This window comes from Arvicanthis niloticus, chromosome 23, assembly GCF_011762505.2.
Source record: "Arvicanthis niloticus isolate mArvNil1 chromosome 23, mArvNil1.pat.X, whole genome shotgun sequence".
Classification (NCBI taxonomy): domain Eukaryota; kingdom Metazoa; phylum Chordata; class Mammalia; order Rodentia; family Muridae; genus Arvicanthis; species Arvicanthis niloticus.
The window spans coordinates 23,874,746-23,898,840 of record NC_133430.1 but is presented as its reverse complement, the minus strand read 5'-3'; the positions used below and the strand labels follow the sequence as shown (position 1 = coordinate 23,898,840).

General features: G+C 33.1%; 1 long non-coding RNA gene across 1 annotated transcript in view; it reads left to right on the top strand.

The window, feature by feature from the left end:
- Positions 1–24,095, top strand: part of LOC143436634 (uncharacterized) — a 90,460-nt gene that overhangs the window by 11,892 nt on the left and 54,473 nt on the right. The window lies entirely within an intron of this gene.

Here is a 24,095-nt window from a genome sequence, read left to right as displayed (position 1 = left end):
TTCATTAATTCTGGAATGGATAAAACAGTGTGGTATTTTTATTCAATGAAATATTACTCAGATGATAAAAAGTAAAATCATAAAATTAGCAGAAAGGTTAATAGAACTAGAAAATAAAATTATCCTGAGTAAGTTATTCAGGATCTTGAAAGACAAATACGATTTCTATTCAATTACATGCAAATGATGGCTGTTAATACATTGATTCTCAAGCCACAATCCATATAATAAGGCAGGTTGAGTAGAGAATAAGGAACTACTGGAAAAGAAGAATTTTCCTAGGATAGGGAAATAGAATTGATAGTCGTAGATTGACAGAGCATGGATACTGAATTAAGAAAACGAAAGAAGGAAGGGGAGGGGAGAGGGCAGTGAAGAAGGTAACACATAGAGCGAAAACTAAAATTTAGGGCCATTTGAGGGATTTTATGGAAAGTTAATTGTAGGAAGAGATATTTAGAAAATGGCAGTGGGTCTAGCTTGTTCCTTGGCAGCCACCATGTTCCCACTGCCCCTTGGCTCTGACCAGGCTTCCACTATCTAGATGTGCAGGCCCTGGTACCCACAAGATGCCAGTGTGGTGGGATGGCTCTGCCAATCTACCACTCTGCATCCACAAAGCTTGGGTGATCCCAAGATAATATCTGTCATCCTCGCAGTACCCTGTAAAAATGAGACTCCTAAAGCTTAATGATTATCTAAAGAATTTATATATTTAGAAATGCTCAATCAACAGGATGATTGTTACCATTTTGATACCTCTAACCCTTTGATAGAAGTTGCTATCCAGGACAGCTTTTGACCCATCCGTAGTTCTCCATGACTGATAGCCTCCTTCTTCTCCTCTTCTCCTCTTTTTTCCCTCCCCTTCCTTTTTGTCTATACCTCCCCTTCCTCTCTTTCTCTCCTAGCTCCTCTTCTACTGACTAATCACTGAGCTCCACTGCGAATACAATGTAGCAGAATATCCTTCTACAGGTAACACATTAAAACTTCCTACCATAATGTGTGTGTGTGTGTGTGTGTGTGTGTGTGTGTATGAAGGCTATATAAATAACATTGCCAAATAAATTTACTGGAGAACCAGAACTCCAAACAGTGGTCATTCAGGGTCAAATGAAGTGTCAAGTACTACGAATGGGTTACATTAACTCAAGTTGTTGGCCATTGTAATGCATGAACAATCTATTAACAAGCTATTAACAGAGATATTAGTGGTTAATCAAAAACTGATGGTAAGGCTCTATTGCTAAAGATAACACCTATACAATTCATTGAGTACAAAGAAGTTTAGCTTGTTCTTCAGCAGACCCTTTACCTATACAAAAAAAAAAAAAAAAAATTTATGTCACTAGAGTTTTTTTTGTACACTACCAAAGGAGAAATGAAAACACTAACAACAAATCAAATGACCGGCCTACAAGATACACTGGTGCAATAATACTACAAAGCTTGTAGGAGTAACCAACCTATGTCTGATTTGACTTAAGGACAGCACCATAAGTTAGAACACATACTCAGAGCTGCATGGGTGGCCAAGTTTTCGAGACTAGAATGCTCAAAGACATAGAGGAAAATGGAATATTATTCTACTGTTAAAGGGATGAGGCAATAAACTGTCTACTAATGACATTCTGCTATACTTATGGATCCATGCATTGTTCAGCTATCATCAGAGAAACTTCATCTTGCACCATAAGGGAAAAAGCATAGAGACTCACAGCCAGACAATATAAATAGAATGAGAGACTTTGGAAAACTGAGCTCTAAAATGATTATCTTCATCCAATCCCTCTCCTCACTGGTCAGAAAATCCTTCTATAGAAGAGGTTGAAAAGCTTAAGTGCCAAATGGGATGGAGGATATGAATGAGACAAGGCCTTCTAGACTCAAGAGAAACAAAGCACTTATGAACTCACAGAAACTATGGCTACATGCACTGAGTCTACATGGATCTGTATCAATAGAATCTTACATCAAAAAGAAAAAGTAGACATGTGCTCCCATCACTAACCCAGATTATATCTCTAACTGATTGCCACTATAAATAAAGGATTCGCCTTCTGCATGGGAGTCTCACAGGAGAAACAAATCCCTGTTAAGTGTAGTCTACATGCCCAACAATTGATAAACAGGTCAAATGAACTTTGTAGCATCTTTGGCAGTTCTTTGTCTCATCATCGTTTATTCGTTCGCTTCTTCTAAATTATAGCTTCTTTGCATATATAATGTGGTTTCCAGTACTAGGTTTTCATCTGATTTTTGAAAGTATGAAAAAGTTGTGTTTTTTCATTTATATTAAGTTAAGGGACTATAGCAAATTCATGGCTTGGAGTTTATTGTTGTGGTGTTTTCTATGTTTTATTTAGAAATAGCTGAGTGGAGTTAATAGGCAACAGTCCAGATTACCTTACATGGATAGTTGGTTTTCAAAACATCAGAAATCATTAGAATTGACATGACAAACATTTCTGTATTAATGTTCATTTTCATTAGAGACCTGTCTGCTCCTGACAGCTTCCTATATTGAATTCTAAGAAGAAATTGGGCATCCTTGGAGTTACTCCAGTTGTGGTGAGACAGCCACTAGACAAGAATTGCCTCTTTCCTTCTACAGACAAATGACTGTCCAGAAAAGGACACACTTGCAGAATAGTCGACTGATTATATCTGCCTAGACAGAGTAATCAGCCCTTAATAATTCTGCAGCACTAAGGTCTGTCAGATGATCCTGGGCCAGAAGGCAGAAGAACAGATGCTCCAACGTTTTGAAGTAGAGCGAGTGTCCAGGTGTACAGAGGTCTCTATAAATTGGCTAAGTTTTAGAAGCTATGCTTTGTGCTTCCCACAATTATAGTTAACTAAGTCATTCTGGATTTCTGATGGGGTTGAAAACTTATAGCCTCATAGCCAATCCTTGCTATTTACCCTGAGAGAAAAAATTTGAGTGGATGGTCTTCAGCTGACATTCATCCTAAAGCCAGGTTCAGAACTAAGTGTTTTAGTTAGGATAGATGACAGAGGTTCTGGTTAGTCAACAAAATGATGGACTGGGTGTTAGGATTATCTTGTACCTCACTGGTACAGATCGGCATAATTATGCTCTAGTTGTATTTTGAGAGAAAAGTTTCATTTTAACAGGAAGGGTGATATGTAGGAGGAGCTAAGGTGGGAGGAGTACTGAGAGAAAGAGAAGGATTAAGAAGAGGAAGAAAAGAAGGAGAGGAGAAGCTAGGTGATTAAAGAGGGGGGGGGGGGAGAGACAGGGAGGCAGATGTATCTCCACCAGTCAAAGATAGTTGATATATCTAGGTTGGGTAGTGGGTTACATCTCTGATTGAGCAATACCAAACTTATAAAGCCTATGATTAACATTTTTTAAAAAATGTATAAATGCAAAAAGGAAAAGGGGGCATAGGATAGGGGTTTTCTAAGTGGGGAAATGGGGAAAAGGGATGGCATCTGAAGTGTAAATAAAATAGCTAATAAAAATGGGAAAAAACAGTAAAAAAAAAAAAATAAATGTTTGGTTCCAAAATGATAAAAAATAAAAAATAAAGTTGTTGACTACTGACTTGGAAAAAATTTAAAATTAGTAGCTGCTTTATTTCAATAATAGTTGTCAAAATTATAAATAATAAATCACAATAATAGATAAGCCTGTTTACCTTCAAATGTTATAGAAAAATATTGGAGAAATGATAAATTTTGTCTGTCATTAGACATCTAGACTGCAATTGGTAAATATGCAATGCATTTTTAAAGTATAAATACCCTTTCAATAATTATACTTCTAGGAATAGATGTCACATAAATAAATGTAATGAAAAAATATATGTCTTTTTTTTCTTATTAATTTACATCCTATTTACAGTCTCCCCAGTCACATGCCCACCAATCTCCTCTCCTTCTCATCTGTTAAGGCGGAGCCTCCCTTAGTTACCAACTAAGGGAACCCTGGAACATCAAGTCACTGAATGTCTAGGCACATCTCTCCTACTGAGGCCAGACAATCAGAGAAAAGAATCTGGTGATTCTCAAAGTATAGATTAATGAGAATGTGGATGAAAACATGCAACAAAAATATAATAACATATTCATGCAGAGAATTGCCACAAAGCAAACTAGTTAACAAACTAAATAACTGACATGAGAATCACTGTACCTCATAACTGCAACTCTAACAAGTGAGCATATTTCCTAAAAGGGTAAATTAAATTGTGATTGTTGCTACATGGTAGCATTTATGCAGTTTCATACATTTAAATTAATACACATATGCACATATTCATGTATATATACATATAGATCCTTTAAATATTTTTTGCCCTCAATTAACTTTAGTCTGCTCTACTACAATAAAAACAATATCATTCACAAAAGACATAATGTTAGATTTAGATTCTATGTTCATTTGATTGTGTTTAATGTGCATATTCATAAACAAGTACTTCTTATGAACCTGACAGTTTCACTCTCAAGTCCATTTACAAGCCTGCACTGCATTTTCTGACTCTTGAGACAGTGAGTTCCCTTCTACATCTTCATCTGGGAATTTTATTAATTTTTTTTATTTTACTCAGACAGTTTTATTTCTGTGGAGTATTTAGAGTTTTTTTTTTTTAATTTTGGTATTATAATATACTATGTTTTATGATGAAATAGGAGGGTTATAAATTTGAGGCCAGCCTGGGCTTTATGATAAGACTGTGTCTCAACCCCAGTGAGATGCAGTTGCTTTTGCCAGCTTTTCCAAAAGTAACTAAAAGCCATGAGATCATGAGTAATGGTTACTATTTCAGGCTGCCTGAAACTGACTAAATGTATTCTAACCTTGGTTTTAATTGAAAATAGCACTTTCGACAATGTATAATTCTAGTTATAGATGTCACATTAAAGGGTATAATGGGTCATTCTTTTCTTGTATTTTTTATTAGTAGCAAGAAACTTGAAGATTCTCAGTATATACATTTGTTCGAGTATCAATAAAAACATATAATAAAAATGAACATATAATATTATATCCATGCAGGGAAACACTGCCTACCATTGACCTCTCTTTATCTGAATTTTACTCTCATCCTATAAAGTGGACTAATAAAATGTTACTCCTAAGTAGATTTTGACCTAGTAATGATTCAAATCTCCCACTAGCCTAGCATAGTCCTTTAGTTATTAGCTTTGACATTCAAGAAGAATGTGCTGACCATCTTCAGACATCACTAGAAGAGAGATTCATTCTACTTTCAAGCATAGCATCAGGTGGATTCCATATTATTGAGAATCCTGCAATAGTTTTCATATTCATAAATCAAGATAGTCATGTCATACACACACAGAGGCAGCTTTGAATGAAAAACTCAAACACTGTAGCTCCCCATCAGAGTGTTACTTGTAGGTCACATATTTAATTATGGGAAACTGACCCTCTAAGTTACTCAGTATATTATGATTCTTTTACAGAAGTGTGTGACTTACATCATCAACCTTATTATTGTCTTGGGTACAAATTATGAAAATGTGTATATGTATAAATAACAATCTTGATAATATTTTTTTTCAGAATTCTTCTTGAGAACTCCCTTAGTTTGGAAGTAAATTTTGCACATTCAATTATAGTCTTATTTGTTTATGCATTATAAACTCTCTTCATTTGTCAATTGGCAAAGTGGTCATGAGTTATATTTGCTTCAGTTCAGTACTTTGAAATCAGAGGGCTATCCCAAGAGCTTGTACATCTACAAATGAGTGTTATCTATATAAAAATTGTTTAGAGTGTCAGTGTATACCTCTGTGTGATTATGTCAACCAATGGGAAGTTTATGTCAACATCAACATTTTCATTTTCTTAATTGCACAAATACCTATTACCAATTGTAAATTATTAACTTCTTCCTGGAAGAATATCCAGAGATATTCATAGATTCATAAAATAGCAAACATGTGGTTATTTTAATCCCTGTGATGATTAATTTTAATCCAAGTGTCTTATAAAAATAATTTTCATACTATCAAATAACCTCTGAAAAGGGTTGAATGAGGCACTTATTGATGGGCAAAGAAGTATGTTATTAGGAGTCATTTAATTGCTATGTTCCTTTAGCAAAATAATATTATGTTTTCTCCTAGCCCCATGACCTGTCTAGTCTCAGGTTCTTGGTCACTTTATCAGTGTAAACAGGACTTATTTCATATGAAAACTAGCAGACTGTGGCACCCTTCTTTAGACCTTCACATGTTCAAGCCCGATGGGCTATCAGAACTGAGAAAAGAACTGGAAAGAACTGGGGTGGTTCGCATAGGATTGGCTCCTAAAGACTCCAGTGATTGAATGACTGGGCCATAGGAAGCAGTATTATTAGGAGGGATGCCTTTGCTAGAATAGGTATAGCCTTGCTGGATGGAGTGTGTCACTGTGTGCTTCCACAGGCTGTGAGGTCTTAGAAGAAAGTCTGGCCAGTGTAGCACAGTCCCTCCTTGCTGCCTGGGGATCAAAATGAGGACTATCAGCTCTGCTTTCAACACCATATCTGAATGCAAGCTGTCATTTTCCTGCCATGATGATACTGCAGTCAACATCTGAAACTGTAGGACAGACAAATGTTTCCATTTTAATATTTGCAGTGGTCATGGTGCCTTTTTCACAGCAATAAATCCCTAATAAGACATGGACATAGGGTCCCAAACGTAACCAAGGATCTTTTTGCAACTAATACTTGCTGGTAAATGAATAATTTTTTTTCAATGAAGTGTCAGTAAGTATATTAACTGAACTCCAGAGCAGGTCCCATGCTCAAGAACATTTTCGCAACAGAAAATGAAGTTTATGTTCTTTTATTTTTCTCTTCTTATTTCCACATTTCATTCTGTTTTCTCCTTGTTTTGTGTTTTATTGATCTTTTACTTGTTTGTTTTGACTGTCATCTATTGGATTTTATTTATTTTTAATTAGAAGACAGAGAAAAAGAAGGAAGGAAAGAAAGGGAAAGAAAAAAACAGAGAAAGAGACAAAGAGAGAGAGGGGGGAGAAAGAGAGGGAGAGAGGAGGAAAGAACATGATTAATGTATATTTTATGAATTTTTAAATAAAAAGGAACCAATCAAATAAAAAAAAACAGATAAACATGAAACAAGGTTAACTTCTCATTGTTCTTTTGATAGAAATTTCTGGAAGAAATTTTTTTACTTGAATCTCAAACCCAAATACTGAGTTATTAGTTAAGGTGGGGCATTACCTGTAGGAAAAGGGAAAAGTATATTTCCATGTTGAGTGAATTTATTTTCTTGACTATGTAGGACAGAAACTAAAGTTTTATTCACAGTTGTCAACTGGAGAAAGGGGTTTTGGCTTGATGAAATTGATCTCTATTTCTTCTTACCATTTTTTTTAAAATCTTGTACCTAGTAGACCCATGTTGGGACATGTATACATTACTGTGTCTTTGCTTTTCAAGAGGTATACGAAAAACATAATCTGTCTTATTGTGCCTATAGGTAAATTAGGCCTACTTACAAAATAAACCTGCACTAACAAGAATTTTAAAAGTATCAATCTAAAATGTAAATGCTTCTTTGGCATATAACAACTTATCTACAGTAATAAAGGCAGCAGAGTACTAGTGTTGAGGGTCATTTAGAATTCTGGCATTCTCTGGCTATAGTACCTCACCCACATGTTTCAAAAAGCTAAAGTCATGATGTAGAAACATAAACCATTCAAAACTCATTAACACAGTACAACCGTTTTAACTCTGGAACTGCATTATTCTTTAATTTTTTTCTGTATTATCACTAACATCCTAGTCAGATATTTTAGAACACATATTTTAATTTTGCAAATGATACTTTTTGTGTTTAGCAAATACATCATTTGTCAAGATTATTTAAATATTGGAAAATTGTTACACTTTTCTAGACATTCACAGCTTAAAATTTATGCAGATGTATGTATACATCCATATGTATATATTCATATATTATACAAAGCATGTTCTTCATCCTATTTGATTACAAACTGAAAATATTTCCAAGTTTTTCTGTATTGAAAAATTTGAGACTTTTCCTCATCTGTAATACCTTGTTTATAATACAAGATTATAACAAATGTTTATACACTTGGCATGTATTAAATATAACAAGAAATCTGAAAATAAATTTACATATATATATATAAATTTATATTTATACTTATATACATATAAATATGTGTAGAGGTTATATGAAAAAAAAACAAATATTTACCTAAGAGACTCAGAGATCTGTGGATATTGGTATGCCATATGCCATATCATTGAGGCCCTAGACCTAAGAAATTTAAAGGGGCAACTGCATATATACTTACAAATTTAGAAAGTATGCTTCAGACATGAAATGACCTTGGGCTAGGACAGGGAAGTAGGCTTAGATACTCTGGTCATCCTGATAAGTCCTTAGAAACAGTGATGATGGGAATGTTCATGTAATTGGGTTTAATGCCTTGCTTTTTCTTTGACTATTTATGTTTATTGTCTTGCTTGTTCCTTGACTATTTGCATCTATTGTATTGCTAGACCCTCAACCTAGAACTGACCTTAATACATGTATGTAATCAAAATGGTATAAAAGCATAAAGGAAGAGGGGGTATAGGATAGGGGGTTCTAGGGAGGGGAAATGGGGAAAGAGGATGACATCTGTACTGTAAATAAATAAAATATCCAATAAAAAAAATTCAAAGCGACAACTGCATATAAAATTTTTTAAAAGGCTGTAGTTTATAGTTATGTAAAAGGTAACATCAGACATTTAATAATTTACCCACTCTACTCTCCCTCAGGACTGTCTAAGAATTAAGGCACCTGTTCATTGTATCTGTATTTTGTCCAAATAACTCTGTCAATACTAATCAAGATGCTGAAGAGAAACTCAGCAAATATTCATCTCAGTAAACAGAATAATTTATTAACCTCTTAGATACCACCATCAGTTCTAAGAAAATCATAGAAACAACACATTCAATTTCAGATGTTGGACTCCATGTTGGCAGAGCAATTAGAAATATCATGAAACAAAATTAAAGTCTATCATTATTATTATTATTATTATTATTATTATTATTATTATTATTATTATTAATTGGTTACTTTATTTATTTACATTTCAAATGTTTTCCCCTCATCAATCCTCCCTTCCGTTTTCCTCTGAGAGGGTGCTTCCCTACACACCTATCTATCCACTTTTGCCTCACCCCTATAGCAGACCCCTATGCTGGTGCATCTGGCCTCCACAGAACCAAGGGCTTCTCCTCCCATTGATGCCAGATAAGACAATCCTCTGTTACATTTATAGCTGGAACCATGGACCCAACCATGTATATTCTGGTTGGTGGTTTATTCCCTGAAAGCTCTGGGGGGTCCATTTAGTTAATTTTGTTTTTTGTATGGGGTTTCTATCCCGTTTTACTTCTTCAGTCCTTCCACCAACTCTTCTATTGTGGTCCCTGAGCCAGGGACCCCAATGAAGTCTTTCTTGTAAACAAAACTAAGGCTTATTTTCAGACATTCGCTATGTCTATCTCCAAAAGTCATCTTCTCAGATTTGGTCTTTCATTTAATTTTAATTTGTAGTTGGATAAGTTGTATGAAATTGAGATTTGTTAGCAATGAAATTTAATAAATTTAATAAATTTAATGAAGTTTGAGTGAATGTACCCTCCTGTTTCAAAAAAAAAAAAAACCACAGAATGAAAAATGATCTCATACTCTCATGGTATATATATAGTGTTTGGAAAGCAGTGATTCTAATTAATTAAATATGTTTTTCATAATTGCTATTTAGTTAATGACTATGAGTAAAATAAGACATTATCATAAGATATACTATGTTAAATGCTCATTATTTAAAACATATGTTTAAAGAAGGATCAATTATAAATCAATCTTTTTAACTTAAATAACCTGCAATAAATAGATCCATAGTAACTATGTGTACATTCTTAACACATGATACTAATTTCAGTAAGTTTATATTGTATGGTTAAGAGAAAAAAAACCAAAATATTGTGTTTACATTTCAAATGTTATTTATACTATCAAATTTATTTTATCTAATTCTCAATTTAATTCTCCATAAAAGGGCAAATCTTGTGGTTGCTACATTTGAAGAAAAACAATAATTCATCAGTGTAACTTCTGGAAAGAATGTCAAGTACCACCATGCAATCGACTGCAGTATTTTGTGAGGGATTATACAACCTGATCCATTCTAATTTACATTTAACTGAAACTGTTGCTATAAATAATCGTGAGTGCAATTCTTTAGAAAGCTATGTCATCATAATTGCACTTTGATTTATATCCATCCAATAACTGACAAGTAGATATGTTATTACCTGTTTGTCTCCTTGTAGCTCTAAACTTTATCACCAAATTACCTGTAAAAAAAAAAAAAAACAGTATAAACTATAGTGATTCAGTCTTTAAGCCTTTGGAAGCTTTAGTATAATAACTAGTAATTCTTTTATGATCTCGTATGTAATATAATCAAGTGAGACCCACCCTTCCTTGTTTTCTTCAGCTATTCTGTAGCCATATTTTCATTCTGCTAACATCTTAGTTTATGCCTGTTCTATGAAGATGAGTAAGTTGGAATAATACATCAGTTGTTTATATCATGTGTAAATCATAAGTACAAGACCCTTGTCTTATATGCCCATATAATTCAAATTTAGGAGGTGCTAAATAAGTTTTGGTTGAGTAAATCATTAAAGGAAAGATTAATTCTTCTGACTTGAATTTAAAGTAGCATATCATGTAAACTGGTTTTGTCTAAGTTTTACCATCTATTAAATAGCATAGTTAAGTTTGTTAACGTCAGCTTCATCTATCCAGAAAAAAAGTTGCTGTATTAGAATACATAGAAGCATCAATTCTGTCCATTAAAATTCTGTGTTCATTTTCTGTGTCCTGAATTCATTTAACTTCTACATATTTCTTGATACAATTTATCCTGTGTGTTCTGATTTGATCCCCACATATTTGGTAATGAGACATATGCAGTTCACTTAAGACAGCTTGTCTTTGGTATCTTTGATTTAAATCATTTAAAATGATCCAGTGTTCTTTTGCAAGTGAAGTTAGTCTTATAAAGGACTCCCATTACTTTAGTGGAAACTATTATAATACAGACATACAGTCTTTGTTACATAACTTAGTACTAAAAGTTTTGCTTTATTCTGCTTAGTTTTATTTTAAATTCTTTCTTTTAAGAAAGAGGAGGAGTGGTCAAGACAGGGTTTCATGGCTATTCTTGAACTCACTCTGTAGACCAGGCTGTCCTCTAACTCAGAGATCTGCCTATCACTGCCTCCTGAGTGCTGTTATTAAAGACACGCACCACCACTGCATGACATTATATTATCAATGCATGATTTCTAAATCATTTCCCCTCTTTTTGAAAACAGATTCTTTACTCATATAATATATTCTGATTATAATGTCCCCTCCCTCTACTTTTTCCTATTCCTCCTGGCCTCCCCTCTCATTTAGGTCATTAGAAAACAACAACCTTCCAAGAGACAACAACCACACATAACAAAATAAAACAAAGTAAGATAAAGTGGAGAAAACATTATTATATAAAACTTGGACAGGTTAACCCAAGAGAAGAAAAGAGTCCCAAAAGCAAGCACAAGAGTCAGAGACCCACTTGTTTCATAGAAAAGAGTCCTATAAAATGTTAAGCTAATGGGTATAATATATAAGGAGATTCCCTGGTGCAGACCTTGGTAAGCTCTGTGTTTCCTGCTTCATTCTCTGGTAACTCATATGTGCCTTATCTAGTTGATGCAGAGAGCCATGTTCTCCTGGGATCCTCTAACTCCTCTGGCTTTTCAAAATTTCTACCCACAATAGGGTTAAAAAATTATTTACATTTATAAATAATACAGTAATTTGAAAGTGGAAGAGTTACAATAATAAAAATCATAATTAGTTAAGACCCTTTTACCCATTATCATTTGAACTGTAGATATAGCATGCTGTAATAATATCACATTTTAACTATTCTTGTTTTTATAATTATTGAGAATATAAATACTACCATAAAAGTTTGGTCTATATCATTACATTATCTGTATAAGACAGTTATTTCATCAATTGATCTGTTAATTTTTTCAATAGTATTACAATGAGCTTAAACATGAATTTATGTTCTTTCTGTCTCTCCATTCTCTTAAAAGATTATTCAAAGTTCAGCAAGTGATTTTTGTCACCTCTTTATCTAAGTGCATTCACATCAGATCAGGATTATTTACCATAATATCACATTTTAGAAAATTTTGGTTTGTTTGGTTGGTTTGGTTGGTTTTGGATTTGTTGTTGTTGTTATTGTTGTTATTTTTAGTTTCAGTGATCTTAATTAGAGTCATCTTGCTTTGTTCTGGCTTCTCATATGACTTACACGGTTATACTTTTTTTTTTTTCTTTTTTGTTGAGTTTTTTTTTCCCCCAATCCTGTGCTCTTTTTTCTTGTTTTAATCTTATCTTTCCACCAGGGAATGATCGTCAACTCAATTACAATTTTCATTTAAATAATTTCTCTGACTATTCCAATTAAATTATTTTTTATATGCTGGTATAGTAAGAAACAGATTAATAGAGAATAATCATCAGGTTTGTATGTTTTAGAGGAATTTCCTGAGGACATGAGCTTTGACAGAATGCTTTGTTTCTCTTTGTTTCTCACTCTCATTAATTCTAATCATTTGAAAATGTCTTCTTTTATAGAATCCCTATTAAGAACATAAGATTAATATTGAGAATGAGTCTGAGAATTAGTGTTCAGAATTGTCTGGAAATAAAAAATAACACAAAAGTATGTTGTGTAGGATTGGCATTTATTACAGCTAAAATCCCTATTTATGAGGCATGAAAAAGTAGTTAATTTGGTCATATAAAGCTTTAGTCAAAGGAAGATTTTATTCAAAATAAAATTTTATCACCAATTTTCCTTGAGCCTTGCAGTTTTTTTTTCAAAGGACAATTTTCTCTTTTAACATTTGCAGCTAATGGTACTGTAGAAGAGAAAATAATGTATTTCCTTTAGCCTTTACTAATCACAGCTGATGTTCCTGTAACCAAAGGCAATTAATAAGAGGAAACACTTCTTTTCACTGGAATTTTATATAACACAGGAAACATATCAAAGAGCCAGAGAACACTTTGTATTTCATGCTCTAGAATGATAAAAACAGCCAGTCCCAGACAGCCCTGATTAGGAATAAAAGAACAAACAAGATATGATACGCTCTAACATTAGGAAACATAGAGATTTCAGGACACTCACAAGTCTATCCTGTCCAGATATCTCAATGGCTCTCAAAATAAAATAGAATAAAACAGGTATTGCATGAAGGGATTACAGACAGACACTTTGGGGAGATGCATGTTAAATAATTTTATTATTCTTAGCTAGCAAACAGAACAAAGCAAAAATTAGAGCCATGTTTTTTTTCTGTCGTTTCATGATGTGAGTCCCATTCACTTTCATGAATATACCTCGATTCCTGATACATTTTTTAATATAAATTAAAAGGATAGAAAACCCTCGAGATGTTTTACTTATTGGTGTTTTTAAATATAAACACTCAACTTGTTCTTTGACACTTTAATATATACATATATGTGTACATATTATGTATATATATATATTGTTTGTTTGTTTGTTTTGTTTTGTTTGATTTTGAGAGCCACTGAGATATCTGAACAGGATAGTCTTGTGAGTATCCTGAAATCTCTGTTTACTAATGTTAGAGTGTATCTTGTTTGTTCTTTTATTCTTAATCAGGACTGTCTGGGACTGTTTGTTTTTATCATTCTATGGCATGGCACTTTTATATATATATATTTTTTTTTCTGATGATTCTAACCTCCAACTATCTCCTCTTACCTCTTACCTCTTTCATGGCTATTCTTTATGTATTTCAAAATTTTTGGTGGTATTGTGTTGGGAGCCGACCTTTAGCAGAAAGTAGCTATCAGCTTTGCAGCCATCTTGAGCCATGTACCCTGACATGAGACTATGATTACAATAGCCTACAACAGCTGAGCACACTCTGATACCATCTTGCTTTAGATACCTAGGACTTTCCTTGGGTGTGTGAGATTAAAGGTGTGTGAGATTAAAGGTGTGTGACTTAAGAGTGTGATTTAGAGATCAGATTTAGAGACAAGACCTAAGGGCATGATTAAAGGCACGATTTACAGGCATGGCTTAGAAGTAAGACATATAAAAGGAAGAGAACAATTTGGAGTAACAAAGATTCAGACACTAGGAGTAGGAGTAGACATTTGACACTTGGAAGAGAACTAAAGAAAGAGTACAACTAGGAACTAGGAACTCAAGACTTGGGATTTGAACTAGGAAGAGAGACTGAAGAATAAACGGGATTGAATCACACTCTGTCTGGTCTTCATTCTTCAAGTCCATCCTCACTCTCTCTCTTGCTGAACCCTGACCCACAGACCTGAGCAGCAGCTTGGGCCAAGAAACAGTGGCCACCAAGCATGGAGTGGAGAGGGCTGCAACATTTTTGGTGCCCGAACGTGGGCTAGTGCAGTTCTCAACATTTTAAGATGCCCAAAGTGGGCCAGCCTAGGCCCCAACATTTTTTGGCGCCTGAACGTGGGCTAGTGCGGTTCTCAACAGTATTGTTACTATACAGCCTTCCATTTACTCCTACTTTATGTTACATCAACTAATAATTCAGTTATTTTGGGTTAATTTTATATTCATAAACCATAAATTTAACATTACACCAAAGAATATTTCTTTAAAAATGTTTTCTGGGAAAAATGGTTTCATTGGATTTTATGTAGATTCTGTTTTCAGTTAAATTTAGAAGTTGAAATGAGAAAGTTTGAGTAAAAAAAAATCTCAAATTTTGTATTAATTTATTTATGAGGAGTTAGAGATAGAACTGAAAGAGCAGAAAGGGTTTGCAACCCCATAAGAAGAACAACAAAATCAACCAACCATACCAGCCAAACCTCCCAGGGACTAAACCACCAACAAAAGAATACACAGGCAGGGACCCATGTCTCCAGCCGCATATGTAGCAGAGGATGGCCTTAACTGACATCAATGGAAGGGGAGGCCCTTGTTCCTGTGGAGTTTTGATACCCCAGCATAAGAAAATACTAGGGCGGTGAGGCTGAGTGTGTGGCTGGGTGGGGGAACACCCTCAATAGAAGCAGGGGAGGGGGATAGGATAAGGGGTTTCTTGTGGGGAGAAACCTGGAAAGGGGCTAACATTTCAAATGTGAATTTAAAAAAATATCCAGTAAAAAGAAAAAAACAAAACAAAACAAAACCCTACTTTTTTTTCTGTTGTTTTATTTAATGTAAAATTGGATCATTTACACCTTCTCCGTCCTAGTTTTTTCAGCTTACTCTTCATATATTTTGATGAGGAATATGCCATATATATATATATATATATATATATATATATATATATATATGTGTGTGTGTGTGTGTGTGTGTGTGTGTGTTGTGTTTATTCAGCATTGCGGGTATTCTAGGGCTGACCCTTATTAGATAACCAATCATGGAGTGCATTCCTGGGTAAGATGAATTCTCCTTTTCTCATGACTTTTTTGTGACTTTTAGGTCTTCATCTAGGAGTGGGAACCCTGAGATTTTCCTCATATATATTGAAATAACAACTAGTGTTGGAATTGTTCTGGTCTTGTATTAAAAGTCATGTTTCAGAGTTCATGGATATAGCTTCTATGCTACAGCAGGAAAAAGTACAATTACATAGCGAATCCCTTGTTTTTCTGGCTCTTAGAATCTTTCTTCAGCCTTTTCCTTGATGTTTGTTCTATCTTAGAGTCTGTTCTGTTGTTTTTAGAATGAGATTAAAGATTATATTGGTTTAGGATAATGGCAATTGTTTCTTTTCAGCTCTATGACCTTTAAGTCAGGTAGTTGGCTAAGTTTTCAATAACAGGCAAGATTTCTCTCCTGCTAAGCAGACCTTAAATTCAATTAGACAGCCTTTGTGAGCCCCCTACTTTTATTCTTAGGCTACTTTGGGCAATTTACATTCTATTTCTTTAACTCTTATATAAGTTTTACATACTATGTAACTCTTTTGAGTATGTGAATGCTGAACAGTATAAATAAAATTTCAGAAATAAACCAGAGTAACAGCAGTTTTCATGGTACTTACTAAGTTATTTAAATTATAGTTGTTTCTAAAGTTCCCAGTGATGTGATTTTAAATAATTCAATTGATTCCATTTGTATAAACCTTGTGGATTCTTAAGATATTTCCTAGTGTGATATAAATAATGAAGTCCCATTGAATATTTATACTTACGGTTTTAGTCTGAGCTTTGGGAAATACAGGTAATAACAACAACAACAACAAAAAATAGGAATTCAGGCTCATTACTGGATTTGATTGATTTGGAGGTTTTTAATTAATCAAGAAGAAAATTGAAATATTTTCCTCCAAATATAATTTAGTTGTAACCGTAAACATCAAGAGTATCAGCATGGATTCATATCCACTAGATCCTGCAGTTATCTTGATAACCAATAAAGTCTTCTTCTAAGGTGACTGCTCTCTTTACTGGCATGTTTGTAATAAGAACTTCCACCTATTAGGTTACTTTGTTTGGCTTAAATTTTCATGTTTTTTTTGGTTCTTTAATATATAAATATTACCACTCAATAGTAGTAAGCTATAAATATGTAAATATAGAGAGTTACAAAAGCAAGGGTTTATAACAGTCAAAGGAATTTGGTTAGCAAACAAGATGTAACCTGGTTAAACCACTGAAATTTGAACTGCTCTGTAATAGAGGTGCACCACAATCTGGTACATACGTAACTGAAGAAATCTCTCAGTATGCATGTGGAGGTTTATATTAACAACCATGTTTATTGCTCTAATATTAACAGGAGCCAGAAGAATGAATCCAACATCCATCAACAAGAGAGTGGGAAAAATGTACTATGCACATATAATAAATATTTATTCTACCATAAGTAAGAAAATAATTGTCCCATTGAAGGACAGCAGATAAAGTAAGCATATTGATATTAAACAAAATAAAACCAGCTCAAAAATTTTTACTATATTTTTATAATATATGCATGTGTACAATCTGAAACTAGAAAGAAGATTATTTGGAATATAAAGAGGATAAGTAAGCATGTCAAAAGAGAATACAAAATTGTTTTGGTGATAAATGTGAACAAAGTATATGGCATATACTTATGAAAGTCATGATGAAGCCCATTGTTTTATATTCTATATTTTTAAATTAAATACAGAGAACAGGCTGATGGTTTCTAACATCATTAGGGAGTGGTTCTAACTTGAAGCTCAGTTGTTGTCTTGAGATGCTTATCAGTGTTCTTATTTTACCTGTCTTATTTCCCATTCTCATTTTAGACGCTGAATTTTAATCTAGTCAAATTATGTGTTTTCATCTGACCTTTACAAATGTGTACTAAAATATAAGAGTACATGCTATGCTTAATTAAACACCAGCTTGTTTTGAAGAAAATGATCAGTTTCAATTTTATCAAGTTATTTGGGTTAAAGTCTCTGAGTCTGACTGGGGCTAAAGAACTGAGGAAAGCTAAAACTTAATGGTTTTCTTTGATTTATAACTTTCCTTTATTTCCAAAATAACCTTCATAGAAAAGGAAATTACAAGCTTGTATAGAAAGACACTCGACTATTTCCACTGGATTGCCTGGTTTCAGCCCAGCAGTAAAAAATGGAGCTTTTCAATCTATTAGAAAAAAATAATAATGGTTGGAACCTGAGCAGTTATACAAAACAGAAATTGGCTTGGCCCAGTCACTCAAATCCTGTTGCTTTTATTGGATATGGTTTCTCTCTCAGTAAGTGCTTTTTGAGTCACTGAAGCTGGAACCATAGCTACAGACCCTTGGTTTTAGAAAACAGTCATACAGAGGTACTGCCAGGGCTCTGAGCCTAAAAGGGAATTCTGAGGAGGAATGTCTGGGTACCTAACAGTCAAACTGTTTATATAAAACCCTGTGCTCTATGCATTATGTTGTTAGTGTTGAAAGCTTTTCTCTCTCAGAAATCTCTTCTATTCTGAGCCCTCATACAGGTTTTTTTTTCCTAAATTCTTTTAGTTCTTAGTTTTTGTTCTTGGTTTTGTTTGGAGACAACAAGACAGATAGAGAAAAGAAACAAACCCAGAATCATAAGCCCTTTTCTAGCATATTCTGGTGAGCTGCTCGGTGAACTAGTTTCAGAAGTAACCCATCCCAGAGGCAGCCTTGACAATTCAGAAAATGATCATTTTGAATTATTCATGACACAGTCACCCTTGACATTCTGAACATTGTGTTTGAGAATAGAAGAACTGAACAAGAGATGGTAATGGTCATTATTATGAAGTAATAACTGCTGTTCAGATGGTTAGGAGCACCCAGAAGGAGCAATCAAGGATAAAATGGAGCTGCAGTACATTTGAAAGATTTCCATACAAATGTCTTTAAGAAGTATAACTACTTTAGGTAGTATTTATTTTCTATCCTATTCAATTTATTGGATATTTTAGAGGAGATTTTCTGATCATGTTCTATTCCAGGCACACCTTTGGGGTACACTCACAGATGTATTTTGGGAAGCTGTATGTAGAACAAAGGCTACGTAAATCAATTAACTTGTAATTGTCCTTCATGCAGAGGCGTGAATGTCTTTTTCTCTGCATCTACTTTATTCCCAGAGTTTCAAATAAAAGGAAGAAATGAGACAGGACCTTTGGGTGAACGAAAGCTGAATTTTTAGCAAGATTTGTTACACTGCTGAGTTACAAACAACTCAGTAAAACACTGAGGACATCTGGATCCAGTAGCATCCACAGCGCTAACTGGATTGGGTAATATGTAATTTTAATAACTGTGGTTTACATTAAGCACATACATAATCTCTTGTAAATTTCAATGACTTCCATTAACTTACTCATATCTGAATTTTAGTGGAAAGTGATTTTGGTTATATGCCATATTGCTTCAAATATGATATGCAATGGATGGGGGAGTGTTAGAGATGGTTTGCTGGCCATTCTTGTCAGTTTGACTACATCTGGAATTAACTAAAACTCAAGAGGTTATATATCCCTGTGAGAGATTTTTCTTGATTAAATCATTTGAAGTAGAAGAACTACTTTTAATACAGAAATTTGGAGGTAGGGAGACTCACCTTTAATCAGGACCACACCTTCTTCTTGCTGACTATGTAAAGCACATGGATAAAATAAGCTTGCTTTCTTTACCTTCTTGTCTTCCCTTTCACTGAGAGAAATTAGAGAAATACTTCTTCAGGACTTTAGCGTACACCAAAGACCAGAAGATATATACCTAGTTACTTGGACTTTCTCTTGTTAGACAGCCATTGTTGAATTAGCTGGTCTACAGCATATATAATTTTCATTCCTTCAGTTATGTTCCTCTGGAGAACACTGACCTAGTCAGATAGTATGTGGAAAGATTCATAGGTAATGATCAAATACAGATCCTCAACCAAATCTCCTATCTTTCCACGACTGTCAAGTAACCTAAAAACCTTCAATCTTTAGGAGAGCTCTGACAATTGCTTAATCCAGTTTTATAAAATATTTAAAGGACAGATTAGAATAATCGGTTGTGATTGAAAAGAATTATAATGAAAAGGAAACTATACAGTGAACAGGGTATGTGTTTATGACTGAAATCATGCTTAGTTGAGAGAGTGTTTGTCTCCTATACATGAAAGCTCGAGTTTGATGCCTAATACCACACAATCTGGGGATTGTACTGCAAACGTAGATTCTTAATACACAAAAGCTGGAAGCAGGTAGGTCAGAAGTACAAATTTATTTATAGGTAGACAATGAATTTGAGGCCAGCTTTGTCAAACAAATAAAAAGAAGGAGAGGGGGAAGGAAGAGGAGAAGGAGGAGAAGGAGGAGGAATAGGAGGAGGAAGAAAAGGAGGAAGAGGAAGAATGAATATATTAGAATTCACATTTGTTACTGCACATACTATGAAATAACTTGTAGCTTTCTGCCACGACTTGATTCTATGGCTTTGATTACTTTAACAACTCTGACCACAAAATAGATTTGGGAAAATTCCAGAGTTCAACATAACTAAAGAAATTCAAATAGTTTTCTATTATTAAAAATCATATTCCTTTAATTATGTTTGTAGCATTTGTTGGAGCATTAATATTAGAATTTGAACCAATTTTAACAGTTACAAAACATTTCTTTAAATTCTTGTTGCAGTGAGTTTCAGCTCTCACAGGAAAAGATAAAAGTTTATGGGACAAAGCCCATAGAAAGATCTTAACAAGAGAAATAAAGAATTTGAGTATGAAAAAAAATGTTAAGGACTTAAGAGACCATTAGGAAATAGACCTAAATCACAGACTTAAGAGATCATTAGGAAATAGACTTAAATCATAACTGTTCATTCTTGAAAACTGCACAGAAGTGCTTATAAATCCATTGTGATGGTTTCTTTCTCTATATAATTCAAAATAATAGGCTTATAATATTAAAAATAAATGAAAATGAGCACTTCCTCTGAAAAAGTAAGAGCAATTATGTGCTACTTATTTTGAGGCTGGGAGCCAGACACATCAACTTAGCTATCTGATTACTCAAATCAAAAAGACTCAACATATGTAAGTAACATCATCTTCCACGGGACTTATCTCCTACTATTTTTCCTCATAATTTACAAGCTACATTTTTCTCTTTCTGCTTTTCACATATATGAAAATACTTCTCATTTATAGCCTTTTCAGTACTTGGCCATCTGTTTCAATAATTGCAATACAGCTTTTTAAGGTATTTTAGTATTTAGACATCAAATTGAGTACCAAGTTTGGGGATATATGGACTTTTAAATAATTAAGTTATATAACTTTAGTTAACTATTTTTATGTTTCACATGTCATGTCTTTAAATGTTGTATTGATGTTTTAAGATTAATTGTTTTATATGCATAATATAAGTACCATATATTTACAGGAGGATTAGTTATAAATCAAGCTTTGTAAACTTAAATAAACTGGAATAAATAGATCCATAGTAACTTCATGTATATTCTTAACATGTAATACTAATTTCAGTAAGTTTACATTCTACAGACATGACATTATTCTCTCCCTGAGGTGTATTTTTAATATATATCAGAGAAATTAACAATATGACATATTTTATAACAAATATTTAAATGACAGAAAAGTATCACATTGAGATTCATGTCTCTATTTACATGGATTACATTCAATATTTATTTTGGTCCTTCTATTTAATTAACATTCTCTCATAACGTTTTCTTAAACTGATAAGGTGTCCTGAACAAGACTACATTTTCTGTGTCATAGCCATGCATGTGTGTGTTATGCTTTCCTCGTAGACAATTTTAATGTTTGAAAAGATTTGAATAACGAACTGCTACAATTGTGATGTTTTCACGGGGACCATCATTGTAGTACAGAAATGGACAGGACCCAAATGTGCTGAGAGCTATCAGTAATAGGATACTGATAGTATTTTTTGAACATGAGAATGGAAAGAGCTTTGCAAATAGGTCTCCAGTTTCACTAAGTTTTGTTACCTGAGGCTGCTATTGTGTCTCCACACTTCTTTTAAAACAAAGCCAAATGTGTTGATATGCTTTTCCTCACAGGTCATTAGTCAAAAAAGTTCTACGCTCCACATGTCTGCCACTTGTGTACTTCAGTGTGGTTCTTTCCTTTATGTCTCTGAAATATAACAGTGACTTTTCAAATGTGAATATATCACTTATACTGTTCTCAAAATAATCTTAACAAGACTGATTCTAGTTTCTCTCTGCCTTCAATATGTCAATGAATATCTAGGACAGATAAATATTTTTATCAGTCTTCAGTAGTATGTAAGTTGATATTCTTAAACTGAACTTGTGTTTCATAAGCTTATAAACTTGATTTCTTTAATAAAACTTTGCTCTTGGAATATTGACTTTAAATTAAAACTGTGCATTTCATTATGAACACAATTTTAGCTGCAACCTACCAAACTATATTTTTATATTTTTCAATTATTTAATAACAGATTTGACATCATTGAGAATTTTCTTAGATTAATATGAACTACTTTATACAATGTTATATTTGAAATATAGAAAATACATTCCATGTAATTTATGGAGTTAATTATTTTATGTTTTTTGTTATTGAACATGAATTGATTATAGAAGTAAAATATGTATGTACTTATATATGTACATATAATGTATGTATGTATGTATGTATACACACATGTGTTTATACAAGCTGGGTAATGTTTGGATTATCTGTGCAAGTATTAATGTTTTAGCCACAAAACTTTTTAGAACAGAATCAATAATCTTTTCATCTGTACTTGAAGAAATTCTTTTCTACAATATTTTAACACTTCAAGATTCCTGGAATATACACATCTGATTGATATAACTTTGAATAACTAACTTCAAATTTAAGCACCCAAAATTCCAATAATTTTTTGTTAGTTTCATTATTATTTTGCTCTTTCCTGGTTTTAGTGTATTTAGCCACTTTAGCCCTTCAAATACCACTGCCTACTTGATGAATATTTTGCCCACTTAATTCAAGATGTATACTTACATAGTGGACTAGCTCCTGAACATAGTTCAATGAATTGAAAAGTTCATTATTATATTGTTAATATTTCAATGTAACTGATTTAGAAATATTGAATTCATATTGTCACTGAATTCATGTCCATTTTTCATCACGACCTTGATATTTAGTCTTAGCTTTCATGTCTTTTACTCACTGGTATTGTTTAGATTTCTAATATTTTATTTTATCAAATATATTTGATTTTTTCCCATGATTGGTTTTTATATAAGATATTCTATACTTTTCAGGTGGCATGGAGTCAAAATTGTATCAGTCTAAGTGAAATTCAGAGTTCAAAAATATGATGAGTATATTGAATATATAGCTCGGGTTTTGAAAAATAAAAATATTAGGCTCATGCTCTTTTGACTATTTTCTAGTCAATTGTCTACTATGTTGACATTTCAGTTATAGATTCAAAGCCATTTATCTGTTTTCAAACTACTAATAAAGCAACTCTTTGAAAATATTTACTACATTATTAAGACCTATGGTTTCTTTACATGTTAGATCTGGACATTTTTTTTTTTAATTTCTAAATTGTGAATGTAGTACTTTCACTTTTTATTTCTGTTTTGTGCATCTTATTTTTATTTATACAAATGTAATTTATTCCTTTATCATTATATGCATTAAAATCCTATCTTAAAATACTTGTATAAAAATTCTGGCCCATAAGTCATAATGTCTTTCTATCATTTTCTCCTTATAATATGTCTAACTTGTCTTGGATTATGTAGTAGTGTTTTAAATATTATATTACTGATGCATTTGGTTCTTTTTCCACTAGTGAATTTGTGTTTTTATTTGTTCAAGGCCCATGCAACATTTGTCTTAATTTTGAAACTCCCCTAATTTGAAAATCCCTAAATTGAAATTTCAATATGCATTAATTCTGTCTTTTCCCCAGCTTTTATCCAGATTCTTAATGTTTATTCATGTCTGATGTAAGTCTGTTAGAAAAAGTTAATAAAATAATTTGGTTTTCTCCTTCACTGCCCCAACTTTTAAGGTTAAATCTTGTTTTTTAAGGTTTCCTAGAATCCGGTGCTCTTAGCAAACAGACTAGGCATATTCCTACTTCATTTTAACTGCCCATTAAAGAGATGAACTTGTTGTATGCTATGGAACTAAAATCATAAAAGATGGGTAGCTCATTCCTTTGAATTCTTTTAATAAAATGGTATTTTGCCTACATAAATTGTTAACATGTAGCCCCAGGCTAGCCCCAAAGTTATAGTTATCTTTCAGCCTCAGACCTGAAAGTGCTAGGATTAAAATCACATACTACCCCTCCAGGCTTTATTTCATTGTAAACTCTTTCATTTTCTAGAGTTTAACAATCTAAAATTTTACACAATTTTGCCCAGGAAAATCTGGGTCATATTTATTGCTGTTGTT